The following is a 25,866-nucleotide window of genomic DNA, read 5'->3' as shown; positions in this document are numbered from 1 at the left end:
CAACACGTTCTACTTAATTAAATAGACTTTTTAATAAATGTTTTCTCCTACAACACCAGAGTGCAGCGCCACATTAAATACGCACTACAATGACAATAGTTTAAAGCGATTTGAAGCATGTTTTATTTTGGGGGGGGGGGGGGGGGCAGAGCTTTGTGACGTCATATTTGAGAGGGGGTCTGACTTTTTGTGACGACGGGGGGGGGGGGGTAAAAATCGTCAAAAATCGCGTGACGTCATTTATGGACGGCCCCTAATAAGCACGTGCATGGTGCCATGACAGTTGCTCCTCGGGCTCTGAACTTGCCAATTGAATACTTACGGCGGACAAACGCGTTTTGAGAAGCGTCACAACATCCATGCGTGAGCGTGGTTTATTTTTTCCCCACCCACACTCGGTCGAGAGAAGGGGTGGCGGACCTTTCCTATTCGCCCTTCGCAAAACTGCGGAGCGCTCCGACCGACCGCGTCGCAAGTTTCGCCCACGGTGGCGACTTTTCAACCAAGGCCTGAGGCCTATTTCTTTTAATTCGGCCTTCTGATTTTATTTTTTTATTCCGGCATCGTACGATTGTTTTACCGCGTTGCGAATGTTTCCGTTTTCTCTTTGTGTATGATAATTTTTATATTTTTATTGGTGTTGTTACAATCATGTCTTCGTAAATGTGTGAAGCAGGCCTTGAACCTTGGTGGCATGAAATGAGCTCGAGAAATAAAAATGATTATTTTTAAATATTGGGGGTGGGTGGAAGGGGTGCTCCCAATATTATCCCAATTCTGATGTCAGTATCATGTCACGAGGAGCGGACGTTCAGGACTCTCGCAGATCAGTACAAACATTCGAGTTAAATCATGGCCCACAGCAGCGGATATCACAGATCCATAAAAGGTTTTTTTTGGGGGGGGTTAGATCGTGTAAATATAAATGCGTCGTTAAACCCGCCACCACCCAACACAGCCAATTAGTAAGGTTTGTCACGTAAACAAAAACATGCCAATTCGTTACTAGTACAGCAAACACGCATTTACAATTCGAGTACGATGTTTCGTCAGTAATTACAACCAGCATCACCAGGCAATAGCCAGAGTTGCGGACAAATTCTCCTGTTCCGGTCTTAACGTGTTGAAACGAATATCACAGAGATCCCATCACGTGACCACGTCCACAGAGTAGGGGGGGGGGGCAGCACATTCCCACCTGCTCTGCCAGCGAGAGTAATGTTCATCACACGAAATTGACACCGATACCTTTTAATTCTTGCAAGCTGGAATTTTGCCAGAGTTAACACAGAAGCGAATTGAATACGACCGATGACGATGGGTTTTTTTCTGAGCAGTCAACTTGGTGACTGTTTAACACGTAGGCTTTCGTGACCAATATTATTAATAATGTTTTTTTTTAGTGAGATCGTGTAAATATAAACGTGTCGTTAACCCGCCACCACCCGACGGCCAATTCGTATGGTTCTTCACGTAAACAAAACGTGTCAAATGATTACTCCTTCAGCACATCAGTGTGTTGTAGAATAAAACCACAACATCTACAATTTGATGAAGCTGGTTGTAATCAACAGCGAAACGTCGTACTCAAATTGTAAATGTTGTGGGTTTGCTCTCCAACACACCCGTGCGCTGAAATACTAATTGTCACGTTTTGTTTACTTGACAAATCTCACGAATCGGCTGTGTCGGGTGGTGGTGAGTTCACGACACATTTAAATTTACGCCATCTAACCCAAATAAAACCGTCATCACTGCAGTTGTCTGCCTACGATTGGGCGCCAGGGTGGCACGATGTTAACTACCTCGCCTGGTAAACAGGAGGTCGTGGGTTCGATCCCGACGCTGACGCCTGCTGTTGTATATTTGGAGTTTATGTGTCTCTCTCATCATCATCATGGTGGCTAGGAGATGTTAACTACCTCGCCTGGTATACAGGAGGTCGTGGGTTCGATCCCGACACTGACGCCTGCTGCTGTATATTTGGAGTTCGCGTGTCTTTCTCTCTCATCATCATCATCACGGTGGCTAGGAGATGTTAACTACCTCGCCTGGTATACAGGAGGTCGTGGGTTCGATCCCGACACTGACGCCTGCTGCTGCTGCTGTATATTTGGAGTTTGCATGTCTCTCTCTCCCTATGGTCGCGTGGATTTTTCTCCGGGTTCTCCGGTTTTTCCCTCCGTATTTAGAAATATCGTCACGCGTTCAAAGTATTTGGCTGCTCTACATTTCCACACGATGATAATCCACTATCATTTGTGGCGAGTTCGCTTCTGAAAAAGAGCTGTATAACTCAGTGGGCCTTACCTGGTAAAAATAAAAAAATAAATCTATAGTTTCGTTTTTAGATTGGAACCCAGAGGATCTCTGCGGAAACCATCTCGGCACTTTGACCCGAGCCAACGAGCCACGCCTCCCAAAACAAGACTCTCGATCCACAGGTGACCCACGCTTGAGCTTTTTGCCACCGGCCCGGTTTCGAGAGCGGCCGGAGGACGGTGCATGCCGAGAGAAAAAGGGAACACTGTGTTTCGACATCTGGCCGGCTTTATCCATGCTAACAGCGATATCCCGCCACGTAAAAGGGCCCTAATTTAATCCAGACGTTCGCAGTAACATCCGTTGAAAATACGTTACGTTATCGCCACATCAAAAGCTGAAAAAGCATGCACATGAATGCCAAGATGAAAAATGCGCGCCTATATCACGATGATTGCTTTTCAAGATGCGGCGGGGATAAGTGTCGTAATTTCCAAGGCGTGTTTTTTACCACCATCCACCCCACCCCACCCACCCACCACCACCACCCTCTTCGCCCTGCCACACCACCCCCAACGCCGCACGTGCTGCGAACGCCGTTGGCACCCAACCCTTGACGCGCGCTTTCAAATAAAGCGCCTCGCTGCCCACACACGGCAGGGCGTTAAAGTGGCCATATTTCACTCGGAGATTCTCAGGTGCAGTGCCTTGTTTGGGTTTGATTTATACCGCCATGAATAAGGGACGTTGCCCAAAACGTTGCCTCGTCACATTTTCCCTTTCAACACCAAGGATAGCCTTGACAAACTGTTCGGGCAAGTGCTGTTAGCGAGTGGCACCTATGACGGCCGGTAATGCACACAAGGTGCGTGGCCAGCGCCACGCCCGGCCGCCTTTGTCTCCCTTAGTGGCGATGTTTACGCATCGCACCAGGTACTCATTTCAGATCGAGTTGACATAGGGGGAAGGCCCAGGACCAGTTCAGATAATCGTCACTGGTGGTGACCGTGAGCTGGAATCGAACTCAGGTCGCTGGGTTTGTAGCGCAGCGCGCTAACTTGCTGTGCTAACCCGCGTGTCTTTTAACACCACAGGGTCGTTATTGACGAACGCGTTTAGGTTTTTTGTTATTAATTGTGCATGTGCGCCACTGCCAACGCAGCAGCAAATAACGTTGTTATTTTGGGTTTTAGTGAAGTTAAAACATTTGTTTTACTACACAATCCCCCAGAGAACCTGGACATCACGTTTGAGCAATGGTCTCTAAAGTGTCGGGCGCAACACGTCTACCGGGAAGACGCGTAACAACGCGCGGACAAAATATGTAGAAATCTGCAAACGTACCGGTGGACGTTGATAGAGGGCCAAACACATTCATCACACAGAGTGAACAACAGGAACCAGACATGCGAATGGCATGCTTACAAAAAACAAGGTCAGATAAACGAAGACATTGCGACAATGGAATAAACTTTAAGATGGAGCGATACCGAGAGAGGATTGGGGAATGCACCACCGCTGCTATGGGTCTGGTCACGTCGGAAGAATGGGACCCCCCCAAGCATCCAGCAGAAGCAACGGCAAAGCCACTTGCAGGGTGACGAAAGGCCGCGATGGGCATGGACAAATGGGCGTGGAGGAGGCGCTAGCATTTAGGAGGGATGACAGGGAAACATCAGCAATGTTACATTTTTGTTTAAAAATAACGCGTTGTTTTTGCTCTGGCAAGTTTGCACAGTTTCCACCCCACACCGTTCTGTAACTTCCGCCACTGCCGACGGTCTTGGGCTGTGGTCGCCCTGGTGAAGAGCTGCTTCGCTCATTGGTGCCTCGCCGCCTGAAATAAAGTCTGAGCAACAGTTGGGCGATGATGATGATGATGTCGATGATGATGAGATCCAATAACGGGCTGCTGTAAGTTATTGGACCCAGGGGCCTCCAGAGAAGGACTGGACAGGAAGAATACGGTCCCTCTGTTTCGGTGTTCTTCGTTGCAAGGCCCACGGTCCACTGGCGGCCCCCGATGGCCTTTCGTGCGGCCGCTGACATGCGGCCCTCGACAATAGACAACGCGTGAAAACACCCCCCGTCGTTCTGTCAAACCCCCAATGGTTTCAAATGTGTGGCTGCCGCTCACAACTGATGAACGTCTTATCGGCGAAAGTGTCCCCCCGCTGAAAATTAGTGAACAACGCTGCTGTATATGGAGAGAGAAGAAAAAATAACTGGCCGCCGAGAAGGTTCATTGATAATTGTTTTTTTACCCTTTTATCTGGCAACAAAACTGACACCTTTTTACAAGGAGTCATGTTTGCATAGACCACAATACCTGCAGTCTTAATGCAAACGAAAAACATAACTCTGATAATGTGCACTGTCCTTGAAGTTGATTGGTCCACACCCGAGACAGCTTTCCTTAGAGCCTAAAAAGGTGTCAGTTTTGTTGCCAGATAGAAGGGTAAAAAAAACAATTATCATATTTGTACTAGCAAATGAGGTTCCAATGGTGTAAAGGCTCATTGAGTTAGGAGCTATGAGAACGCATGAGCCACGGTGGATGTTCGCCAGAAACTGTCGCTTCCTCACGTCCGGTCGTCACTCCGAGTCATCCCGTCAGCCTTTGCCCTGAACGTACCACGTGCGAGCAACAATGAATTCACGACAAGCTCCACCACCTCTTGCCGACGCGCGCGCGCGCGAGCCCACAGACGGATACAAAGACAATTGTCCCCCCTCGTAGCCATTCAAAGAGTTGAGGCAAGAGCACACACGTTCACAAACAACAGCAGGCACGCCGCGCTTGTGTCGGCCGAGGTGTACTTTGAGGCCATGAGGCACATACACGGCACAACGACAGACACACAAAACACAAGCATTGATCACTTACATAAAAAAATGAGGATCTTCTGTGAAGTCTTATCTCAGCTGTTGGGGCAGGTGGTGCTAGCAAGCAAAGTTCACATGGGTGTTGAAAGCGCCTTTGTCTTCATAGTGCTGATGTTGGACTGCACCACAGTAAAGTAACATTTTGGGCCGAGTTAACCTAAGAAGGGACCCACCCCCCCCAAGGCTCAGATAACAGTTGCCATTGTCATTGCGCATGCATGGGCTTGGAATGAAACCCAGGTCACCATGTTCGCAGTACGCGAACCGCTGTGCCTACCGCCTCAAAAGACTTTGACCTCATCACAGACAAGTGCCCTCGCACGCCACCATACCAAAAACGAAACCCCTTGTGGCACCAGGACATTTCCGATAGATGCACGGATACAAGAACAATAACACAAAAACAAAAAAAGCCAGATAGATCAAGATGCGTGCCAGATCTCGGGCTGGTAGTGGCAGGGCAGTTACGGGAAATCGGTGGGCGCAGAGGAAATGTCACGTGCCAAACACGGTTCTCTCCTTTAAGCACGTCGGGTTTGCTTTTCCACTGCACAAGCCGAGCGCGTGCCGCCGACGTCACGCGCAACGTGAGACGTCATATGATTTGATGACGTCACTAGTCACGCCCCTGGCCCTGCTTGGCCCGTCCCCCCGAGCAAGACTTCTTTTCGATTTAAAGCTTTCGTGACTGCAGGGATTCATCTTCTTGGTTCTTTCGGTAAAGTCACGTGACTTTACCGAAAGAACCAAGAAAGAAGACTCCTTTGTTTTGTGAAGCCAGCGTAGCACGGCTCGGTTCGGGCTCAGCTCGGTCAAATTCGACTTGGAAAAACCACCCACAGAGTACCCCCATCCACGCTTCAACTAGACTCAAAATAACCAAACGCTTTGGCTAGCACAAGTTTAGAATCATGCGTTTGCATCTGGCGTTAGAAGCTTGGGTTAGATGCTCAAGTTGTAAGCGAGGCGTTAGAAGTCAGATCCCAGTCGCACAATCTTGACATCAGACCCATACGTGACGGCAGTCTTCGTATTAGAAGCTTGTCTTCGAACAGTGTTAGAACCTGGTGTTAGAACCCTGCGTGTATGAGTGTCTATGTCGTGGTGACGTCACCGCCACTTAGTGGCGAATGGCGGTTGTTGTTGTATGGGGCCATCCATAAATGACGTCACGCGATTTTAGACGATTTTTGACGCCCCCCCCCCCTTCGTCACACGGCGTCACAAAAAGTCAGACCCCCCCCCTCAAATATGACGTCACAAAGCTCTAGACCCCCCCCCCAAAAAAACATGCTTCAAATCACTTTAAACTATTGTCATTGCAGTGCGTATTTAATGTGGCACTGCACTCTGATGTTGTAGGAGAAACCCTTTATTAAAAAGTCTATTTAATTAGGTAGAACGTGTTGTCTATATTTATTTAAAGTTGCACATCGTCACAAATGTCTGATATTGTTAGGTTTTTTCGGTAAAGTCACGTACATGACTTTACCGGAAAAAACCTAAGAATATGATTCCTTGCAGTCACGAAAGCTTCAAATCTAGAACAAATGTCTGACCCCCCCCCCCCCCCCAGGTGCGTGACGTCATTTATGGACGGCCCCTGTAGGAAGAGGTTCATGAAGGACGTTACTGAGCAGTTGGACGCAGCAGAGGATCGACCCTCGTAACAAAGAGTGGAGAACCGGGCGGCTCAGACTCGGCAAGTTAGCGCAGTGGGGAGCACAGGTGGTGCATCTATCAGTCACCTCGGTCAATCAAACTATGGCACGCCTGTGTCTGTCCCTGTGACCTCATGCCAGTAAGGGAGCCTTCCACATTTCACAGAAATAGCCTCGAAGTGCACCTAGCCTGGCGCAAGTGCGGTGGTGACGTCACCGCCACTTGAGTGGTGAATGTCGGCTGTTGTTGTTGATGTATACACGTGGGTGTATGTGGGGAGTGGTGGCGTAGCGGTTAGCGCACTACGCTACGAACCCGGCGACACGAGTTCGATTCCCGCTCACGGCCAACACCAGTGAGGATTTTCTGAACCGGTCCTGGGCCTCCCCTAGGTCGACTCAGCCTCAAATGAGTACCTGGTGCGGTGTGTAAAATCATCGCCACTGGGGAGACACAGGCGGTCAGGCGTGGTGCTGGCCACCCGCCCCCTAGTGTGCCGTTCCGGCCTTCAGGAGGTGCTCGCTAACAGCACTTGCCCCAACAGTCCGTTTAGGCTATACGGGGGATCTTTATCTTTGTGCCCAATATTCCACGTGGCCAATCACGAGGAAAGAATACAAGAGCGGCATAAGCAAAGCATCGAGGCGGGGCCAGCTATCCGCAAGTGTAAACAGGGCCTGCTCCGTCCGTCTGGGGAAGAAGGCCTCGGGGAGGGGAAGGTGAGGCAATGGAGGGATGTTTGTTTTAGATACAAGCCGGGTACGGTTTCATTTGCTGTTGAGCGGGGAGTTCTTTGGCGTATGCGGAATGAGTGCCAGCTCCCCTGTTCCTGGGATCACACCGGGGCGATTGAACCACGGTGGGGGGTGGGGGGGGGGTAACGGGGGGCCGGGGGGGAAACGACCCCCTCCTCCCACCCCCATGATGCTAATAGTGATGCCCCGTTTTACGTCGTTTCGCAAATACGTCGTTCGTCACTTTATCAACACCACGAGCTGATTATAACGTCGCCTCGACCCACACTTACGTCGCCGACAGCATCTAACCCTCCTCGTATCTGTCGCTACTTTGCGTCGTGTGCATAAAATACATGTACCGTACGTGTACGAGTACAATATATTATTCGTGAACAGTATTTTGGTGATTTGGGGGGGGGGGGGGAATGCTTTAATTTAGGCCGTTTCCATGTTCGTCTCGCACCTCTGAGGAACGCATCTCGGACGTAAAGCGAGGTATTGCCGTAATTTGATATTTAGAAATGTTGTGCTGGTGGTTATTGTTGCCACGAGCCAGCCATCAGGAATGGGGGCGATTTTTTTATATCCACCCAGGCTCCTACTGAACATATGTGAGAGAAAAAAGATGTGTTCGCCTCCCCGCTGCATTTAACGAGTACAAAATAAAATATTAAAACCAACGTGAAAAAAAACCGTGACGTTGCTCTGCTATATTTTATTCACAACACAATCTGGATCGACCACATGCGCTCCGTGGAATCGTGACCTCGTCTCACGGAGACGTCCTGCACAGGTGGCTCACACAAGTCCAGGGAAGACGTTTGAACTGTGCGTGCCAACCTGAGACGGCCCCTGTCTCTCTGTGTAGCCAGTAACAGTGAATTACGTGAGAATCGTGTGAAATCCGTGGGGATTATCGAGTACTCACGCACACGTGTTAGCCATGGGAATACACACGTGTAGAGGAGTAATATGGGGCACGTGACGTCATACGCGCTGTGAGGTGCGATGACGTCATGTAACCTGGGGGGGTACTTAAGGGGGGCCCCGTGACGAAAGCGGGGTCGTTGGGGGGGATCCCGGGTTGGAGAGCGGTTGAAGGGAGCTGAAGCGACAGCCAGGGGTAGGAGCTCAAGACGTCTGTAGGAGCCGGCTGTAGTTACGGGAGGTGCTGCTCTCCTCGGCCGGGCGGTGTTGCCTGAACCCCCGTCCCGACTCGAGTGAGAGAGCCCGAAGAGACAGCCAATAGGCTAGCAGTAGAGAGAGCTAAGGGTCCAAGGGAAGGACCGAACGTAGGACACCTACCCCTGATGGTTTACTACTTTCTTTGTTAATAAACCGTGGCAAGCCCTTACTTGGAGACCTGCCTGAGCGTCGTCATTAACCACACAGCACATGGGTACTGCTAACGTTTTGCTCCTTTAGAGATGGTACCAGTTTCTGCTCTGGTCCATGGACTGCGAAGTAGGAGAGAGCCACTCGCCTGGCATGAGAGGTGATGCTTTTGTAATACATCACCTATCTGTGTGCCACGTCATTTCTCAAAGACGTCAGCGCGCATGGCCTCCCGTCCATTCAGCTCTGTCCATAGTATTCACTCAAGACCTTTGCATGAGATCACTCCTCCCAGTTGCATGCAATTGTTCGCATTGCTTCTGTAACTTAATTCACCTCTCTTACCTGGCTTCTTGTGCCATCTGTAACTTTCCCCATCAAAACAACATTCATGTCATACTCAAGTCTCACTACATATCTGAACCAATCTAACTGTGCCTTTCTAAAATTATTCTTACCATAGATACCAAATCCAGGTGTATCTATATAAATATATTTGTTTTAGCGACAATAACCGCGCCATAAAAAAACACGTGCCGCTAAATTCTTCACAGTCTTGTTTATGAAGGTTGTGAGATGTCACCCAACATCAAAAAATGCACACATCCACAAGTCACAAGGTCAGAGGTCACGGCCGGCCCTCACGACGTTCGACCAAACTCTGGATTCCTGGGCCAGTGGCTGTCACAACAAACTTGAGTCCCGACGGCCCCTACCTGGATGTCAAACGGCACAGGAATTGAGAGGAATTCCAAATGAGCGAACAACCACGCAAACGTTTCACCCACCCACGTGCAGCCAAAACGTCCGAGCCCCAAAGAAAAAAGTGCAACTCTCTCAGAGTGGGGGGGGGGGAGAGAGATAAAGACAAAGGTGCAGCCCTGCAACTGCTGGCTCACGCCGTTGCTGGCAGGAGACGGAGCTCTCTTTAACGATGGCCAGACACCTACTTTGGGAAGAAGTGGGAGAAGACAATCCACAGTCATACTTGAACCCCCCCCCCCTACCAAGTGAAGAGAACTGTTCTTTTGTCATAATTAATTACGACTGCCCTGTCGCATAATTGTTGCAACAAGGCTACTGCTATTATAACCCAGGCTGGTATGGTGATGTTGAAAATAATTGTCAATGTTTGTGCCAACAATCTTTAAACTCTGTGCTGCAGGGAAAAAAAAGTTACTTCTAAAAATCTACTCGCCGTACCTACAGGAACAATAGGTTCACCCCATCACTGCCTGGTCCATTAACCCCGTATCACAGGCGCGGTGCATTGTCGATCACAGCACCTTAGGTGTCGTAATTGTACCCGTACAGTGATTGTGTCAATCCACTGCAGGATGAGAGCCTCCCCCGCCTCTCTGCGTGGGTCGTGGCAGTTAACCTGTCCACACTTCACCAAAAAGTGCAGCAGAGCAGAAGTGTTATCCTACACGTTCGGAGGTTGCGTTTGACCTTCACCAAGAGACCGAGGTGTGCTGGAGTTGACAAGTACAAGCAGGAGAGCGAGCCGAGAGAGGAGAGAGTCACGCTGGATTTTTCTCCGTGTTGCTCTGCCAGGGCAATGTGACCAGTGTAGCGGGGTGGGGGGTGGCGAGGGGGGTCATGGATATCGCTGTGGGGGTCAGGGCGCCGGCCGCGATGCCACAAACACAGCACCCGTTGTGGGCGCGCTAAGCTCAGGCGTGAACCCTTCCCAAGTGCACTCTTCCAGAAAGGAATTCTTCCCCGCCACCGCCTCCCCCCACCGCTGAGCCCCCCCCCCCCCCCCATTTCAGCGCCGGCAGCTTCCTACGTTCGAAAAGGAGCCCCCCCCCCCCCACAGGAGAGACAGAGAGATCGCTGCATTTAAAGAGTGGACAAATCTTTTTTGACTGACACAGCATTGAAAGGTCTTCGTCCAGTAGTGGATTGACAAAGGGCTCCAAGTTATTATGATGATGATGATGATGACAAGTCTGCTGATGTGGCGTCGTGGGGCTGCACTTAGCACATTGCGTTATGAACCAAGAGATCAACGTTGAATTCCCAGCCACGGCTAACACCATTGGCATGTCACCTCTTACAATAATGTTATCGGCCAATTAATGAGTTCTTTTATCGGAGAGAAAACTGGAGCGCCCGGATAAACCTCATGCATGCGAGGAGGCAACACTCGATCCCGTACAGATGGAACCGATGGATCCCACTTTCGCTGTACCGCCTTCTCCTGGCGAGCCAGGGTATGGCACCTCCTCGAAGCCCACGGGAAGGAAATTTCACAACATCTGTGCGCTGATCCACGAACCCTCGCTGCTGCCTCCACATTTCTGGATTACAGGCCACGTGCGTAGTATATATATTATTGGAACTTTATGTAAACATGTACATGCACGTCTTCAGTTCAAAGGGAAATCATCAGTGGAGGATGTTTGTATCCGACGAGCGAACGCGCTACATTTGTAGAGTTTGAGTATTTCCACTGTGTGTCCAGTTACTGCTGGCTTTCACATGTCCTCTCTCCAGACACAAAACAACGATCGGTGGTGGTGGCGTGGCCAGCTACCATGCCCGGCTTCCCTTTGTCTTCCCCGTGCTGACGTTTACACAGCAAGCCCGTGCCATCTTGGGCGGAGTCAACTTTAGCGGAGAATCCAGGACATTAATCCGCACCTCCAATTAGCACGGTTGGCTACATACGGTGCAAAATAAAGTTCAACATACGTACATTCGATCAGTCATCACTTCCCGCCGATGCTAACAGCCGTGGCCACGAGCGAAACCAAGGTTTGCTGGATTCGTAGCACGGTGCAATGAACGTGGTGCCACCACTCCCCCACTATGATTCGTTGGAGTGTCTAACCCCACGCGTGCGTCAACTTACCGTGGGTTTTTTTTTCGCTTCCAGCGACATTATTTGATTTCGGCGCAGACAGCCAGTGTTGGATTTCTGTCCGTCTACTTGACCTTAAAAGGCCATCGCTCCAAAGTTATGACAACATTTAGCACGCTTCTTATTTCATTATTATTATTTGGCAGGGGGAGGAGCGGGGGTGGAACGCAGTTATCCTTCCCCCCGACATCAGCCCATGCTACATTAGCATACAATGAGCAACCGGCAGTCTCTGGGGCCCAAAGCGCCGCCGCTGTAGCCGCCTTTCTGTGTAAACTCGTTCCTAAGGTTCGGCCCGAACCCAAAATACCCCCATGCGCAACTCTGACAGCAGCGATGAAAAAATGTACATTTTTCAAACAGTCCCCCCCTCCCAGCCCTTCGACCTCCCAGCCCCCACCACCCCAAATAAATGCCAAAACATTTTAGAAAAATATTTTACATTAAAGGCATTTGTTTCAGATCTGCGTTGCGAGGTCCACTCTGGGGCAGTCCCTCGTTTCGGATCGAATTCTGAAATGTTTAGCGGTGCGCGGTGATGAAAATTGCTGATCGAACGAGATAACAACAACAAAAAGTTAGCTTCATCTTTGTTTTGTTGTTACCGGTCCGGTATTTTATTTTGTTTAGTTAAGAGGTAAAGGTACGACCCTGAAATATGTTTTCCCGCGCCATTGCTGCTGGTAGGTGGTGGCAGGCCCACCACTAACCACACTAACCAGTGGCCCTCTGTTGGTCGTGGTAGGCCCTCCACTAACCACACTAACTAGAGGACATCTGGTGTTGGTAGGCCCTCCAATAACCACACTAACTAGAGGACCTCTGGCGTTGGTATGCCCTCCACGAACCACACTAACTAGAGGACCTCTGGTAGTGGTAGGCCCTCCAATAACCACACTAACTAGATGACCTCTGGCGTTGGTAGGCCCTCCAATAACCACACTAACTAGAGGACCTCTGGTGGTGGTAGGCCCTCTAATAACCACACTAACTAGAGGACCTCTGGTGGTGGTAGGCCCTCCACTAACCACACTAACTAGAGGTCCTCTGGTGGTGGTAGGCCCTCCACTAACCACACTAACCAGAGGATCTCTGGTGGTGGTAGGCCCTCCACTAACCACACTAACCAGAGGATCTCTGGTGGTGGTAGGCCCTCCACTAACCACACTAACTAGAGGACCTCTGGTGGTGGTAGGCCCTCCACTAACCACACTAACTAGAGGACCTCTGGTGGTGGTAGGCCCTCCACTAACCACACTAACTAGAGGATCTCTGGTGGTGGTAGGCCCTTCACTAACCACACTAACCAGAGGATATCTGGTGGTGGTAGGCCCTCCACTAACCACACTAACCAGAGGCCATCTCGTGATGGTAGGCCCTCCACTAACCACACTAACCAGAGGATCTCTGGTGGTGGTAGGCCCTCCACTAACCACACTAACCAGAGGATCTCTGGTGGTGGTAGGCCCTCCACTAACCACACTAACTAGAGGACCTCTGGTGGTGGTAGGCCCTCCACTAACCACACTAACTAGAGGACCTCTGGTGGTGGTAGGCCCTCCACTAACCACACTAACTAGAGGACCTCTGGTGGTGGTAGGCCCTCCACTAACCACACTAACTAGAGGACCTCTGGTGGTGGTAGGCCCTTCACTAACCACACTAACCAGAGGATCTCTGGTGGTGGTAGGCCCTCCACTAACCACACTAACTAGAGGACCTCTGGTGGTGGTAGGCCCTCCACTAACCACACTAACTAGAGGACCTCTGGTGGTGGTAGGCCCTCCACTAACCACACTAACTAGAGGACCTCTGGTGGTGGTAGGCCCTTCACTAACCACACTAACCAGAGGATCTCTGGTGGTGGTAGGCCCTCCACTAACCACACTAACCAGAGGATCTCTGGTGGTGGTAGGCCCTCCACTAACCACACTAACCAGAGGATCTCTGGTGGTGGTAGGCCCTCCACTAACCACACTAACCAGAGGCCATCTCGTGATGGTAGGCCCTCCACTAACCACACTAACCAGAGGATCTCTGGTGGTGGTAGGCCCTCCACTAACCACACTAACCAGAGGATCTCTGGTGGTGGTAGGCCCTCCACTAACCACACTAACTAGAGGACCTCTGGTGGTGGTAGGCCCTCCACTAACCACACTAACTAGAGGATCTCTGGTGGTGGTAGGCCCTTCACTAACCACACTAACCAGAGGATCTCTGGTGGTGGTAGGCCCTCCACTAACCACACTAACTAGAGGACCTCTGGTGGTGGTAGGCCCTCCACTAACCACACTAACTAGAGGACCTCTGGTGGTGGTAGGCCCTCCACTAACCACACTAACTAGAGGACCTCTGGTGGTGGTAGGCCCTTCACTAACCACACTAACTAGAGGATCTCTGGTGGTGGTAGGCCCTCCACTAACCACACTAACCAGAGGATCTCTGGTGGTGGTAGGCCCTCCACTAACCACACTAACCAGAGGCCATCTCGTGATGGTAGGCCCTCCACTAACCACACTAACTAGAGGGCCCTCTAGTGGACTGCGATCCTCAAAGGAATGGCGCCGCCCCCGTGGTCGCCCCCCCCCCCCTCCTCCTTGTGGTTGCCCCCCCCCCCCCCCCCGTGATCCGTGGCTCAAACAATTCACTCGAGACGCCGGTGCATGGCAGCAAGAGAGGAGATCATTCGACCGGTGTCGTAAGAGGTCACACGTTTGGCGCAACGGTCCCGACTACGCCTACGACGAAAGAATTTATCTGGGAGGGTAATTGGCCAACTAATCTACGCCGACTTCATGGCAAGAATAATTCGTGATAATTATTAACGTACCCAGACGTGATTGAGCCAGGTTAATATTTTAATGGCTTGGCTGCACCCCACCCGGGGTTTTGCCAGGTGTTGTAGATGCGGGCTGGACAAGTTCGACCAGGGAGACGGGTGCGATGAGAGTCAGCAGTCGCCCGCTACACCCCCGCACGTGAGATGCGTGGTGCGGCTTTTATTATTTGTATTCATCATTACACGGGGATATTTTTTACCCACTGGGATATTTGCACAGGGTTGGTGTACGGTGATTTTTCTGCAATATTTTGCTGTCTTTTCTTGGATTTTCTTTTTGCACATAGTCACTTTAAGATGTTTTCTTGTTCATGTTTTTTTTGTTTGTTGCGGTTGCACCCGATTCAAGAGCCGAATGGCTCACAGGGCTATACCTAATAAATGAATTTTGAACACGGAACCGTCCAAACATTGCACTCAAAAAAAGGAGCGGCGATGTTTCTGCTGGGTAAGTACAATATAAAAGGCACCATTATTATCACGAGTACGATTAAACTGCGCACTCGGTGTCACACCAAGGCACGGCAAGAGCAAAGTAATCGTAACTCTTTACGAGATAGTCGCAAAGTGGTTACAACCAAAAAAAAAATCCCCGTCCACCCAACAACAACAAAAAATCTTTGAGTGACCATTTTTTTCCGCCTTTAACTCATCGCCTCGGCAATGATGTGACGACGACGACTCGCGCTGTCGATGTTTATCTCGGCGCGAGTTATGTGCGCCGTGTGGATATGGATGAGCAATGCATAAACACGGCTGTTATGGGGGGGGGTGGGGAGGTTGTACCGCCGTGTAAGACAATACCGAGATAGGCTAACACAAGTTTGGTGAGAGTCGGTAAGGTACCTTTATTTTTTTTTACACAGGTAATGCGCCGCGCATGCCGTGTTCAGCGGGCTCGCTTCCAAACGCGACGGTGTTTGGTGTCGCGTAAAAACCACCTCGCTGTATAACGCTTCGCAAAACTTCCATTTACTCTGCGTGTTCATGTGGGGAGGTGGGCGATGGGAGGGGGGGGAGGGCTTTGGAGGGTGGGAGGGCTGGTGCGGCGGTGGGTTAACCAGGTCATGTGAAATGTATATTTACGGTGTGGCCGTCGTGCGTGGAGCGTGCCGTAACGCGCCCGTGCGTCGATTCAAATCCGGTTGCCGTGTTCGCGATGCGCGCCTCGGATTGCAAAGGCGTGAGAATTGCTCAACCGGCGATTTTCGCTCCGCGTTTGCGAATGGATTTACGCCGAGCATAGTGGGGAGCGAACTGAGCCAGTTTCGATTGACGACGACGCTAATGAGAGAGAAATACAAACGAGGCTGTAGCAATGAAACAGGAATGAGCCATTGTTAAATCAGACAGTGACCGAATCATTGAAAAAATTCGTGAGAATTGATGGAATCAAAATCACTGGAGGATCGACATCGACAGCCGCCATGCGCCGCCGAGTGGCGGTGATGTCACCACGGTGCCAGGCTAGGTGCACTTTGAGGCCACGTGAAGTGTCTGTCGAACCCTGGCGGGCAGGAGGTCACGGGACAGACCCGGGTGACATGGGTTGACCGACGGAGAGGAGTTTAAAATTGTACACACTCTCTGTGTGGTCATGTTCGCCCGCGTGCAAGCGAATGCTTAATTCTAATTCAAATCAAACACTTTACTCAATGCAGGTTGCAACTTAAGAAGGCGAGAGTGGAGCTTTATTTGTGGAGAAGCAGCACTCCTGCTTGTAAAAAAAATCCCGAGTTAGAATCCCCAGCAAGGGGTCAACAGCCATACGACTATCATCAGCCCAGTTATCCTTCCCATCAACACCGCTGGCACCATCATTTACCCCATCATTACCAATTCTAGCCCCATTATCACCATCACTGCCACCACTGCAACATAAACCATCTTTAAACTTAATTAATTCCGAGGCTGCAATATTTTAGTGTGTAAACTGAAGGTTCGTTTTTTTTCTTAAAATAACAACCCCCACCATAGTAATGTGGAATTGACACCACCATCTCAAAAACAGAGAATCGTAGCTCAAGCCCTCATTTGTTGAGAGCCAAACGAGACAACATCTGTCCCTTAAGCGCCCTTCATGCCATTTGTAGGTAAAACGCTATAAATACACTCTGGGGCACGAGATCGCATCTCATGATCTATACATTACAGGCTTGCGCGTCGCACACACATATACTGTATAGATTATTTACACGCGCGTAGGCATGCGAGGCATGTGCGTGAAGCCATCGGCATGAAACCCCACGCATTAGCGGTGGCAACTCGAAGCGATGGAGGAGAGAGAGAGGTGGGGATTAAGTCGCTCTTCCTACAGTTCGAACCGCGTGCACGCGCACAGGTAGGCCGGAGCAGCAGACATGCGGCAGTTTCTTTCTCTACTGGGAGGCGCGATCGTAGGAGGAGTTCGAGGTCGTGTTCATTCGGAAGAGACGGCGACAGATGCTGGGAGTGCTCGCGTGTAGTCGAGAGCAAGGTTTGCAACTGCACGGAGAATCTCTAGAAGTAAGGGAATTCTGGGAAATATATCCCCCCTCCTCCCCCCCCACACCCAATTGACTTTGGGGTCGGGACCGCGTGAGTTGTTTGTGTGTCGTACACCCTCCCTCCACCCGACATCGCCGATCGTTCAATTGTATTGATTGCTCTCGAACAGGCCGGCATGCTGAAGCGCATTTGTTCACCCTGATAACTTTATTGATACTCTTAGATTTTTTTCGGTAAAGTCACGTAGTTACGTAGGTAACTACGTGACTTTACCGAAAAAACCTAAAAGTATCAATAAAGTTGTCAGGGTGAACAATTGTTACCTACGTAACTACGTGACTTTACCGAAAAAACCTAAGAGTATGTATCCTTGTAGTCACGAAAGCTTCAGATCTAGAACTTTATTGATTGGTTGTGCCGGGTGGAGGAGGCCGAACGACACACATTAAACTTGCACGTTCTGAGCATAGTCTGTTTTTTGCCACTAAGAATCATAGTATTCGGTCGCGAGAGCTCTGCAAGTGTTCAATGTTGCTGTGAAAAAGACGAAGATTTACGACAAAAAAAGCAAGGCACTGCTCGATGATTTGAAGAAAGGGAGGGCGGCCCATACGCACCCAGAAACGGAGAGGAAAACGCGAGAGATGGGAGGACTGAAAGGAACTTGAAACCAGGGCGCTACCGTAGTAATTGGTCTACAATCAGCTTCCTCACCGAGAGAACAAAACAAGAAAGCTCAGACATGTTTACGAGTAACGCCGAATGAATCTCACACGTCTTTACGCTTTTTTTGTCGTCTTTGTCAATTCTTCTCCGGACTTTCACTGATGTCGGCCACGTGGGTCGTTTTACGGTCGCCCCCACGTGGTTCGTGCTGCGTCTCTGCGGCGGTGCCGCGTTCCAGTTACGACGTCAATGCGGCTCGCCATGTTCAGCGCTTTGCGACGCAATTTTTGCAATGTACGATGCAATCACCTACGATACAATTATTATTATTAAATTATCCTAGTACGTGGAGGAGAAGAGAGAGAGATCCTGCATGGGAGGCGCGGTTTAAAATTTAAAAAAAATCTACGATCGTGATGACGCTGAAGAGATGTAGGAAGGGTCCTGTGATGCGACGCATTATCCACCAAAGACAAAGATCCCCCGGATAGCCTTAACAGACTTTTGGACTAAGTGCTGTTATCGAACACCTATGAAGGCCGAAACGGCAAACGAGGGGGTGGGGTGGTTAGCGTGTCAACACGCCCGACCGTCTTTGTGTCCCCGGTGACGCTTCTTCATACTCACCGCACCAGCTACTCATTTGAGGCCGAGTTGACCTTAGGGGAGGCCCAGGACCGGTTCAGATAATCGTCACTGGGTGTTGACCGTGATCGGAAATCGAACTCGGGTTCGTCGGGTTCATAGGGCATCGCGCTAACCGCCACACTACCGCTCCCCACACACAGACAAAGATCCCCCGTGTAGCCTGTAACAGACTGTAGAGGTAAGTGCTGTTAGCGAGCACCTATGAAGGCCGGCAAGGCACACGAGGGTGTGGGTGGTCAACACCACGCCGGGCCGCCTTTGTCTCCCTAGTGGCGATGTTTACACACCGCACCAGCTACTCACTTGCGGCTGAGTCGACCTAGATGAGGCCCAGGACAGGTTCAGATAATCGTCACCGGTGTTGGCCGTGAGCGGGAATTGAACACGCACACCAAACACACACGCGCGCAAATCAACACACTGAAAAAACGTTTCTGCTAAGAGCTCCAAAGTTCACTTTCCACCGCTCGTCGCCGGCCATCTCTGAAGACGATGACACTAAGATGATTAATGAGCCGGTGCCCGAGCTCAGGTGAAACCCTCGGACAACATCGCGCGCACACGGGGGGGAAGGGGGGGGGGGCTTGGCGAGCTCTTTGTGGCCTCCCCAGGTTTGGCGAGAGCGGCTGGTCCCGTGGATGTTATCCGGCCGTAATTGACCGCAAACTGCTTTGACCACGAGAAAGCCGGATCGGTTTCTCTCCCTCTGCCCTTCCCCCGAACGGACGAACGGGGCAACCGGAGCCAAGGTGTCCCCCGCGCCCCAGATTACGGCTGCCCCCCCAGCCGCCCCACCCCCCCCCCCCGCCCCCGCCCCCCCGTGCTAACGACCCATGAACGCGGCCGCACTGATGGATGTGCACTTGAGAGTGGCACCAGCAGACGGGCAAAAGACGATCTCCAAAAATCCCAGCGTCTCCCGTCTCTCGCGTCTCCACTCGCCAACAACAACACAAAAAAAACTTGGCAACCCCCCCCCCCCCTCCTCCCTTACCCAAGGAAGCGCAGGTGATGATGTGATCCGAGCTTTGAGTGACAGGGTGGGTTCATCCATTCGCTCGCTAGCTCGTATATCGAAGCATTCATGCATTTGATGAATTAAGAAGGGAAATGTATGCATCGGAAACTTAAAAGCCCAACCAATTTAAATCGCCAAATCACAATCAATTAAGCCATTGCCCCTGCTGCAGTGTAGCTCCAGGGGGGCCACCCCAGTGGCAGCCACCTCCCATACCAACGTTGACTCCTTTGATCAAAAGCTTGCATTGCATCGGGAAGCACACGGGCCCAGAGAGTGTGATTTGTTTGGATGTGGTGAAAATCGAGCCTTTTCAGTTGTTTTGTTTTTCAGCTAACTGATCACTCTTCACTTTCGCAATTGCGATTAAAATAACCCCATCTCATGTACTGTGTGGTGTGTGACCAAGTGCTCCTCCCATCATCATCATCGTCGTCGTCGTCAGCACCAGCATCGTCCAGTTTATTCCTCATGTGCATCTCACAAACCGAATCTCAATTCTCTCAGGCAGTGGAGCATGGTTAGCAAGCAATTCAATTGGGCCCCCTGTCCAATCTCCCCCCCACACCCCACCCATCTGTCATCCAGAACCTGGCTCCCATTGGCCCCGTGTGCCACAGTTGCACCGCCTGCACACTCGACAGCTACTCCGCTAACCTCAGGCATGTTCTGTTCAATAACAGCACCGTGCGCCTTTTGGCGTCATCTGGTCCAACCTATGTGAGACTAGGCTCTAAAGAAAGCTGTCTCGGGTGTGGACCAATCAACTTCAAGGACAGTGCACATTGTCAGAGTTATGTTTTTTTTTGCATTACGACTGCAGGTATTGTGGTCTATGCAAACATGACTCCTTGTAAAAAAAGGTGTCAGTTTTGTTGCCAGATAGAAGGGTAAAAAAGCAATTATCAACAGCACCAGTGTCGAGAATTATCTTTTTCCCAGCGGAACAGGCCTCCTCCGTCTGGTCAAATCCAGGCTTGAGACGCCCTTCTCATCAAGAGGTTCCTCTTCTCGCCGCTTGCCGACGACTGCAACTCTCCTCTCAGGGAGGCGACTTAAATTGCACTTCCACCATAACATCGGCTCAACTCTCCGGCCTGTAGAATTCACTCCCCCCCCCACCTCATCTTTCCTCTTCGAACAATACAGTCTCACTATAAATTGACCTCTTCTTTAAATAAAACTAAACAACAACTCTTCGAGTATTGGGGTGCCGTCGCATTTACAAGCTACGTCAATCCACTTGTATGTATGTTGAACTTCTTTCGCACCCTACGTAGCCAATCGTGATTGTACTGGATTGTAAATGTAGACTGCTTGTTTTCACAACCGGTCTGGACAAACTGCCCAGTGGCCATCTAGAGCAGTGGTTCTTAAACTGGGGGTGCGTGATGCCCTTTCGTGGGGTGCGAGACGTGGCCAGATTTTCGCTAGAAGGTAAACAATCGAAAACACAAATTTAGCGCGGGCACGTAAGTTACTTTGTTTCATCAAACCCTACGTATTTATTAACATTATTAAAAATGTTTACGATTGAGAACCAAAGGGGTGCAAGGCTGCAGTGAAGGTGAAGAACCACTGCTCTCAACCCGACCCCGTTAGCATAAAGGTGCAGCCCTGAAATTTATTGGGAAGGCCCTCGTCTACCCCCCCCCCACGACACACACATACTCGAAGGAGCGATAGCGCACCTCTACAGGAAGCGGGATGGTGGCATTTGGCCTTTTTTTAAATCCTTTATATTAAGTTCGCTTGCTTGCGTGTTTGCGTGCTTGCTTGCTTACGACCGTGCAAATATTTCGGTCGTTTTTTAACACACTTCCCATGATCCAATCGAGCTGACATTTTCCACACAGACTCGTTGTGCGTGACAATTAATTTTCGTGAAAAAAATGTAAAATGTTTTACACTGTTTATGGAAAAAAAAAATTTAATTACCAATTGCTTAATGCTGGCAGACAATCATCTGACCCATAGGTGGCAGCCATCTCAAGCCAGAGGACGAGAGGACTCTAGCCGCCACGCATATAAAGGATTTAGAGTGAAAAACTTTGTTTTTACGGGTTAATTTTTTTTAACCACGCTGGCACAGACGTCTTGAAAGAAGAGAGATGGGAAACGCAGACCCACGCCGCACTGAAGGTCAAGAACCACCGCTTTAAACGAACCAAAACAACACGGAGAGGTGAGCGGAGCGGTGGCTGCAGTGGCGGCTAGCGAACTGAACTACGAACCCGGCTTGTGCAGAGTGCGATTCACGGCCACGGCCAACATCAGTGGTGGTGCTACGTGAAACGCTCCTTTAACCGACCCACACCCGACTGGTGTGGTGAAGTATATTCAAGCAACTCCCTTAAACCAGCGGTGGGACAGCTGGCGTCTCCCAAGGCGCATGCGGCTCTTAAATTCCACCCACGTGGAGTTCTATCCAAGGGGGAGAGGAGGGGCATAACGTAGAAGAACGAGGAATATCACCTGCAGCAAAGAATAACGAATGTCTCTTGTGCTGTGCCGAACACTGTCAATGTGTATACACACTGGGACATATACGCATGGCCCTTTGCAGAACTCGTGAGTACGTGTTGGCTCTTGGTCTGTCACAGCTGGGCCACTCCTGCCCTAGACCAACACCGCATGGGAAGCACCATTGATCCAAATTAATTATTATAGTCATTATCTAGGACTCTAATAACAATTATACAATGCGTGCATGACATTGCGTATTTGCTAGGCATGTGACAATTGATACTCTGGACGCCTTGTGAATGAGATGTTTTATCTTAAAGAGGATTTGTCATTCGAAATATTAAAATAAGTACAAATAAAAATCACGTGTAATTATTATTGTTACGGTGAAGGAAAGATCCCACCAAGATGATGCTTCTCGAGATAACCCGCAGGAAGCTGTCACGCGGGCCGCCATGAATTAAAAACGTTGTCGATTGACTGTTGAAGCGTCGAATGATTTTACGAAGTAAATTCTATCGGCAAAACACCACACATTTCATTCGAGCAGATCGTACGCACGCACGCAGACACGCGCACAATAACGATTACACACAGCCGGCTCGACGGCCGTTGCTGAGATTACAGGTTGCCACATTATCTACTTTAAAAACTCAAACATAAAGCGCTGCTGCTGCTGCTCCATGTCTCACTTTAGCCAAACGCTCAACCGGAGCGACCCTCCCCCCACTGCCCCTACCCTCACAGCCCCCCCCCCATGACCCCCCTCTCCATGCCCCCCCCCCCCAGTCCTTGGCGTCATCCCGCAAATATGAGCACATCCGTGGCGTTGCATACACACGCCTTGCAGTGACGAGGAAAGAGAATAGGTAGAGGGAAAGAGAGGGAGGGTGAAATGCCAGGAGCTTATCTAAACCTTTTAGGGGAGTCGTGACGCCCACTTGTTTTGATGTTTTCAGACAGTAATGCGCGTCTGTTGTTTTTAAAAGCCAGAGGCCCCCTCTCTTTTCATATCACACAGTGACCAGAAGAAGAGAGAGAAAAAAAACTCCCTTTCTGTCAGCTATGTACACAACGGTGAACGATGAAGTTTATCCACCCAGGGTTCAGGTTTGGACCTATCTGTTACAGCTTTGTAGTCTTCACGTCTGCACCAGAACACAAAAAGAGAGGTTTCGCGACTCGACCAGAGTAAACACACTTTTTCGGATTTGGCGTCTAACACGCCGCCCGGTTTCGTTTGTTTAGATTTTAAAGAATCACATTAATGTCCACTTGGATGTATAGATTTCCATCGTGGCCGCAGTTGACTCTTAGGGTTATGCGTATCGACATGAAGGGGCCTGTGTTGCCGATCCGCACCCATTATTCGTAATGTTTGTTAAACCACTAAGCCCGCCACTGTAACACATCGTGTCACCAGCCGCGGGTCGCGGCGCCGGCGGGGTGGGGGGGGCTCGCTATCGACAAGGTTGCGAATTCAAATCCTGGTTGCAAACGTGGAGGTCACTCTGGCCCATCATCCATTCGTCTCGGGTCGATAAAGTTAGCACCACTTTGAGGAGGGAAGTCGTTCGGATGATAGTGAAGATACTCGCCCCTTGCCAGTGGGAAAGTGGAATTTGAACCGTCTGCCTACAGCCCAGGCGGAGGCTGTATGGATGAGCAATGGCACAATGCTCATTGGTAGAAGATATTAACTCTTGACTTTGAACGCACTGCAGGAAAAGGAGAAAACCACGCGCCAGCACATTTGTCCGAGAACACAGCCATCACCATCGGTCTCAACGCGTTGCCATTTGCCGCTGCCACGGGATCACCACGGCTGGCGAAAGATCGCGCTGCGTGGGTTGTCGCGGTAAGCACTACAACGCTGCGTCGTTCGTTCGTCTGAGAAAGAGAATTGGTCGAACCGGCTCTGAAAACATTACGGAACACGATTTTTGTTCCTGGGTAGTGAGTGTTACAAACTTTGCTTTTTTAACCAGGACTTTACGTGAAGGAATGGCACAAATGCACACCACGTGTGCTCATTGACAATATGTACATTTCAAAATATCACTGTCCTGGTCACAAAAGCAAAGTTTGTGGGGTAAAATAGCAATTAGAAAATAACACTTACTACCCCAGGAACAAAAAATATATTTTTGTTACACAGTTAATCATTGTGTCAGCACTGTGACGTGTTATCATCTGGTACCGCGTGTTGCTCAGCTCGATGCCCGACGTTTGTTCCCGAAGAAGCTCCCAATCACGGGAGGTGAAACGTCAAACGAGACCATGCCGAGCACCACGCGAAACAAGCCGATAACACATCGTAGAGCTAGGACTATGATTGTTAGAATCAGACTCAACCATCGATTACCGAGTCTTTCTTTCTCTGTCGTTTCACTCACCACTGAGTGAATATTCGTGAGCACTGTTATGAAGCCACACTCCGCTGTCCGTGATTATGGGCTTTGCTATGTAACCCCCTTATTGATGTTTGCATTGAACGGGGTCCCATCGTATATGGAGTGGCTCTTGTGAAGACCATCTGTCAACCCAGGAGAATTTACTAAAACAAGTCTACATCTCCATTCTATGCAAGGGTCACGTTCTGAAACGTCACCTTTTGTATATTTTCCTCCTCTGTAAAGCCAGTGTTGACAAATGAGGTTTTTAAAAAATATATATATATTAATATTATTTGTACTCGTTCACCACTGCCCAAGCAGAGGCAGCATCACCAAATAAATGGATTTAAATGACGAGACCCAAGATTTCAAAAGAGGTGGAGGAGTTCACTTGCTACAATTGGTCTGGAAGATCAATAAAACCGGTGGACTACAACCCACGTGTCATGTACATGTGCAGAGACAGGACAGAGTTCTACTCAAGGTGTGTTGCTGCGGCATCGGCAAAAGTAACGATTTTTGTGTCGTGGTATGCAGGTGTGGCAGGGGGCGGGGGGCGGGGGTGTTGAGGGGGGTTGGATGGGGTGTAGGGGATTTTATTTTCTTTAAACTGCGGCAGATCACTCCGCCGGCTCTAAATGGGAGTCTGCGACCAGCACCGGTTACATTAGCGCCCATTAGTGTCACATTACGAGCTAGGCGAACAGAATCCGCCAGGTCGTTCGTTCGCTCGCCCCCCTCCTCCCTCTCTCCCTCGCACACACCTCACACACACACACAGGGCTGCTGCATCTCGGTGGGACCCCACCACTGGAATTCACAACACGGGACCGACTGACGACGACTACGACTCAAGTACGGGGTAGATTCCCTAACCCCCCCCCCTCCACCACGAGTCGCTCACTCGCGTCTGGCTTGCGGGACCAGCGCTCTGAGCACGGTGCGAGGCGGCCTGCCACCGGAGCCCCCGACGCCCAGACGCTACCCGACCGCTCGCTTCATTTCACACAGCATTGATATGCGGTGCTTTTTCTAGAAGACTTTGCTGTTTTTTTTCCTGTATTTTTCTGTTGCGCCTAGTCACTTTAAGATGTTTCTTGTTCATGTTTTTGTTCGTTGCGGTTGCACCCGATTCAAGAGCCGAATGGCTCACAGGGCTATAGCTAATAAATGAACTGAAATGAACTGAAATGAACTGAACTGAATTTCTGAGTCGTTTGAAATGGGGTACTGCCAAGGCCCTTGCGCTATTCGTGTTGTTGTGGCGTGGGCTTTGTGTGCGCAACACGGGGAATCACTGTTGATCCCTGCTATTGATGATCGTCGTCGTCGTGACGCTTAAATGTTTTTTCCGAAATTAATCAGGAGCTCGTTGAGATTAAACATCGATTCATTTCAAGGCGAACCTCCGAGCCGCCGCGCCGGCAGCGTGGTGAACGTCAACTAATCGACGATTAACAACAACAACCACACCATTCACCGCAACACAAATTGACAATTGACGAGAAACCAGCATAAAGGGTGAACATGGAAACTTCACTTTCAGTAAAAAAAAAACACTCGAGTCCCAAGCTACAATTAGGACTGGACATGTC

Source organism: Lampetra planeri, chromosome 24 (genome assembly GCF_965212315.1).
Source record: "Lampetra planeri chromosome 24, kcLamPlan1.2.h2, whole genome shotgun sequence".
Lineage (NCBI taxonomy): Eukaryota > Metazoa > Chordata > Hyperoartia > Petromyzontiformes > Petromyzontidae > Lampetra > Lampetra planeri.
Note: the sequence above shows the minus strand (reverse complement) of the source record.